Raw genomic sequence first — 6,000 nt, 5'->3', positions numbered from 1 at the left:
AGTAAATTGGTTGGTTTTAATGAAGGGTTATAATAATTCAGAAAAGGCATTGGGGGGAAAAAAAAAAAAGGCTGCAAGTCATTTTGCCCCTGAGCTAATTGTTGAGTTAGCCAGGCCACGGCCTTCCTGAATCCTGATTTTCCTCGTCAGGATTTTCTGCTCACCTGGGATTTGTTCCACTGAGCTCCACTCGTCAGTTTGAATTTCCTCTGTGCCAATCAGTGAACAGGTGGAGGAGTTGGGAGTGACTGTGGGTTTTCTGAGCCGGTTCAGAGGAAGTGAACAAAGCCACTCTGTCCGCGTTAGCCACTCTTCCACATATTGAGTAATTAAAGTCGGAGGAAGAGGAAAGTTTGAGACATTTTGTCGCTGGCCCGATACTTTACAGCTTCTACTTTTTCTTAAGTAGAAACCTTTTGATGACCAGGTTTAATATAATGTATTTAAAAAAGAAAATCATTTTTCTTTTTTTTTTGTAAAGTGCTTTGAGACATTTTTTTGTAATTTGGCGTTACATAAATAAACCGAACTGAATTTCTGGTTAGCTTCATAGCGCAGCTCCCTTCACAATCAAACCGCCGCATTCCATGCATCCTGACCAAACATTATTGATTGGGTAAAAATCAGATCCAATCATTCATAGCTTCAACTTAGCCAATTCTCCAGGAAGTGATCATTTCTCAGCAGACTCTGGACGAAGCACAGCATAGAAGCAGCAGCTGGGTTTACCAGCGTCGAGTCGCAATTAGCAGATTTTGTTTTTGTTCATTCCTACTGAATATTATTGATGTTTTTGCTAATGAGTTCAGTAAAAAAAAAAAATTCTCTTACATGTTCCAAGTTGCAAGTGGTATTTGTGAAATTTGTCGGTATTGCCGTCGCACTGAACCCGTTGAAGAGTTCGGTTAGACGCCATTTTCTTTCTGCTTTTCGACATTCGCCTTTTCACTTCTTGGCAGTGAATGATTTTGCCACGGAAACCAGATGGAAAGTTTTGGAATGGAAGTTACTTATTGTTACAAAACAAAGTGGAGACGTAACTAAACTTGATTAGAGGAATATCAGCTAAAAAAAATTTTTTTTAAATCCCCTGCAGTCCTTAAAGTAATCCAGTTAAATAAAATAAAAAAAGTGGTTAATTTATTTATCCAAACTAAAAGTTACGTTACAGATATTTTAATTATGGCTTTCATGAATGTTTTTAAAGAAAATAATGCTGTTGTTTATAGAGAATGGATAATAAGCCGCATAATCGATAGAGAACATGTTATTTCTATTAATCTAGTTTGTGGGGAGTGATCAGTCTAATCACTTTTGAATAGATTCAGAAAGTTATTTTAAAAAGATAATTCATTTGGAAACTGAATGATTATACTGGATCTAGTCACTTATCCCAGAAAGCAGAATCAACTTTACAAATGTGCATTAATGTGTCTCGCTGATCTAGAATCAAATTCCTCATGATTTTGATATGATTCTATATAAACAATTCCTTGTCACAATGATCAACTTTGCCATTAGAAATGGTTTGAAAATTCATGAATTCATGAAGGTTTGGTCAAAGTGTAATATTTCTGCAAAAGCCTCAGATGCTTTTCAGCATTTTAATGATAGTTTTTATATAATATGATTTGTGTATCAAATGTACAAGTGGTTATTTTTGCTAATTTACCAGAGTTGGAATCAGATTCTATTTTTAATAAATATATAAATGCAATCAAAAAGCAGTCTTCCTTCATCCAGCGGATACATGAAGGTATTCAACCAAGTCGCTTTTTGATGGAAATGTAAATTATTAATATGTCAATGCAAAAAAAAAAAGGAGCATTTGATACGCTGCGTTCTCATTTGTGCACAGGCGCAGCCATTGTGCGCTCGCTTTGAGTTTCGTTCCTACGTTCCAGCTCCGTGAATGTCCACTCCAATAATGGCTGCATTGTTTTGGTGCCACAAGCATCATGCTTGGCTCCCCCGACAAAAGTGGACTGCCAGCTTCAGCCAACAGAAGGTTTGCGACTTTACTGCGCATAAATGTGTGTTTTAAAAGAGAGGACAGAGTGTGCTGGGAGGGAGTCTGCTCGTTTGCGTCTGCTCATGTCTTCTGTCGCAGGCGTCTGTCTGTGTGTTTGGATGAGAGGGGAAGAGAGAGAGAGAGTTTGGCGGAGGCAGTGGAAAATCTGCGAGCCAGGGACGGTGACGTTGCCGAGCAGAGAAGAACAAACTACTTCCTGAAAACCTATTCAAGAATGAACAGGAGTTCAGCCCTCCGTCTCTGTGGCCTTCACCAGCTCTCTGCCTTTAATCCCGTTTTAGCTCTCGAAAACTCCTAAAAGCAAACGGTGTTAAATTATTAAAGTCTCCGCATTCCTTTAATGTAAATGGTCAGCCAAAGTCACATGACAGCAAAATAAGCCCAGATCTTCGACCTCATCGCCAGATTTCTCTACTTGGCTCGTGTCCCTCATGAATAAACATCGTTCCAGAATTCTTGACCGGGACCGGTCCAATAGAAGTTTGGTACTGTTCAATCTCTCCACCAGAGTGCAACTGATGGTCACTGAAATGCGATTGGTTTATTTTTTCATAAAGTCTGTGATTATTTCCTTTGTTTTGCTCATGCTGTGTCGAAGATTGGTTGCTTTACTCACAAGTCCCACAACAGATTTGCCATCTGAGACAATCTAATTAGCTTTAAAAAAAAAAATCCATACTGTCATATGTAGCAGAGCTGCAAAATATATTAAATCACAGTTGTCATCACCATATCAACATTAGATTATAATGACACACGACTGCTAGGATGCAGCAGGAAGATGCATTTCCAGTGTAAATAATATATCTGGCCCGTGCTTCTTTTACATCCAACACATCTTTATCTCTTTCCCTCTTCCATTTTGTGCCCCAGAGTTTTCTCAGCTCCTGGTTATCAGATGTCAACACGATTCAAATGATAAAATGGCGCCGCAGCATGTTTTCGTCCGAGAGTCTTGGTACCTTGCCTCTGGTATTTAGCATATCACTTACACACACAAACAGCTGTTAAACACACAAAAAGACAACCTATGTAGTGCCACTGAACCTAGCAGTAACCTATAACCAAAACATGGTTGCAATGAAAAAGTCCGGTCAACTACATCTTTACGAGTGAACTCGTAAAGAAGAAACGTTTGGCCCAGCGCTTTTCGTCCTCCTGCTCATTTTCCTCTCAGACAGAGGTCCATGTTGGAACAACCTGATTTAGAACAGCCCAGCCATCTATTTCTGGACAAACGTGCAATGTGATGCACAAAGAGCAACAGGAAAAGCGGCTCCTTCGTTGCTTTGGGATACATTTTCTGGCTCGTTGGGTTGTTTTAGAGACGGCCGGCAGCAGCCGTTTCAAGACTCGGCCTCCGGCTGAAGCGACAACGAGGCCAATGAACTCATAAAAAACGTCTTTGCAGTCGCTGCTCATTTGCTTCATGTCCACTTGTGCCACAGAGCATTATATACAAAGCAGATTATTTTTCCACCAACAAAGTAAATGTTGATTTTTTTTTTTTTTTTCTCCAAGAAACTACATTTTTAACATTTGAGAATATCTATGTTTTTTTTCAGCCTCAGCTGATATGTACACAGAGTTTGCTTGCAGAACACTCATGATTCCTTCAGGTTTAAAGCTTTATAGCCAGGCTAATCTCATAATCTGCGTATGATAATATTAATGTACCAAGTCTGCAGGACTTCCGTAATCTCCAAATTACTGGAACACGACAGAAAACAGAACCATAAACCAACCAGTAGCCCCTCTATGCCGGTTATAAGTATTAACATTTGATATTTTTACGTCCAGTTTGTTAAATCGTCTTAATTCGTGCCTTCATGTACAGATTCTCTCACCTTGTGGAAACATGGAAATTCTGTAAATATACCCATTCATGCTCAGGTTCCCAACAACAGCAGTTTCTTTCCCACAAAAAATGTAAAACATCTCAACAAACTAGGTACACAGAAGAACACAACGTTCATATGTATAAACAACCAGGAGAGTTAATTAAACTAATTAATGCAAAGGTTCACATCTGAATTGCTTGGAGAGCCTCCTGACTTTCTCCTCCTGACATATTTTGGGAATCAACATGGCTGAATTTAGCGCTTTAGCATTAGCAGAATTTATGTTTATAGCAGGGGTGCTCAATAAATCGATCGATCGCGATCGACTGGTCCGAGCAAGGTTTTGGAGTCGACCTCGGCAGCAGGTGACAATCTGAAATATTCAAAGATCCAAAACGTTTGTGACTTTATTAAAGAATAAAAATAAATAAATAAATAAAATCAACAAAGCGTGTTCAAATTAATAATCTCAGTAGTTATTGTTTCGACAAGGTGTTGCGCAATTCAGTGACGAGCAGAGCAGGAGTTTAAATGAGCTAATCGACCAATCAACCTTCAGGGGAGCGCTTATTAATAATCGCGAACTAAATATCAAGCCTGAAAACCTGATATCATAAAGGACTGAATGTTGTGTTTTTAACCCAATCTCTGCTCGGCTTGCGGTTGCCACGGAAAAGGGTGCGCTTAAGAGGCAAAGAGAGAGTAAAAAGGAACGATAGGTTTTGAATTGATCGCCTGTTTGGGTTATTTTACCTTTGCTGTGGCGCGTTACAGCCGCCGTAGTTTCTAAACGTTCCATAAACGACAAAACTTGGATTAATTACCTCGTTCGTCTGCGAGTAAACGTCATTCACAACAAACACCAAATGGGACAAATCTATTTCATTAAGTGACAAACAAATGGCTTCTACCAAGATAATTATATGAAAATAAACGAATTGTCTATTATTTACAAAAAAAATGAGTTTGGTGTTCTCTGGCATCTTGCTTTGAGCTCGGCGTCTGAGAGGCTTTTCCTCTTTCAAACATGCTATTTATTTTTGTCTCTTATTTAGTGGAAATATCGATGTTGATGAGATTTTCTCCGAAATGACAACCTTTATAGCTCCACTGTTGGAAGCTGATGGATTTCCATATAAAATAAGTCAATAGAGCTTCATTTACAATTTTTATATATTTGTGTCATGAGGTAGAGCTCAGCCGGCTGGTGACAGAAAAAGTAGATCTTGGCCTCAAGAAGTTTGGGCACCACTGGTTTATAGAGTTAGCAAAGCTAACATTTTAGTTAGCAGTGCCCACCACTGCTTTTTTTGCATATGTTTTGTTTGAAATCAAGAATTTAATTGGCGATACTTTTTCAATTCCCACATTTTGACCAAACAAAAGCTTCCTGACAGCTGTCGGTTTTTATCCTGCTGCCTTTCTTTTTTCTTTTTTGCCATCTTTTGTGACATCCGTCATCCCACACTGACCCTGTCTGACCAACACGAAATCCTCAGAGAGACCAAGAATGGGAGCAGAGTTAACTCTGCAAATCCAGCATGCCGATCCCTGGATACACACACACACACACACACACACACACACACCCACACTCACAGCATCAGAGCTGTCACTGGGTCAGTCGGGAGACATGCAATATCTTGACAGAGCCAAAGTGTTCGCTGACACAGAAATCAACTGCAGAGACTCGCAGTCTGTCCTCATCCTGCTGTCACAGAAATCAGCTGTGTGTTTAATAAAACCTGATTTTTGCCTCCTCATATTAGTAATTTTAATATATCTTTTAATATTAATATATACAGGTAAACTAATATTTTAATACAGCTGTGGGAGTTTGGAACCACAACTGCTAAAAAAAAAAAAAAATAGCTAAGAGATTCAGACTTCCTCTAAAAAGAATTTAAACTGCCATTTTAATGGGCTCTTCTACGGAGCCCCTTAGGGGACATGGGGAAGTTTTTTTCTTTTGCGTTCCCTCGCAATACTGTACTGGTCAGTTATGCAGCATAATTGAATACTGCAAGCTTTTCTTACGGTGGGCGCCGTACTTTATGCTTTAATATAAGGTTATGTGAGGTTTTTCCATGAATGTTAGAATCTTTTTGTGAAATATCTGAAGTTTTA

The sequence above is a fragment of the Xiphophorus hellerii genome, chromosome 24 (genome assembly GCF_003331165.1).
Source record: "Xiphophorus hellerii strain 12219 chromosome 24, Xiphophorus_hellerii-4.1, whole genome shotgun sequence".
NCBI classification, from domain to species: Eukaryota; Metazoa; Chordata; class Actinopteri; order Cyprinodontiformes; family Poeciliidae; genus Xiphophorus; species Xiphophorus hellerii.
This window is presented reverse-complemented; position numbering follows the sequence as displayed.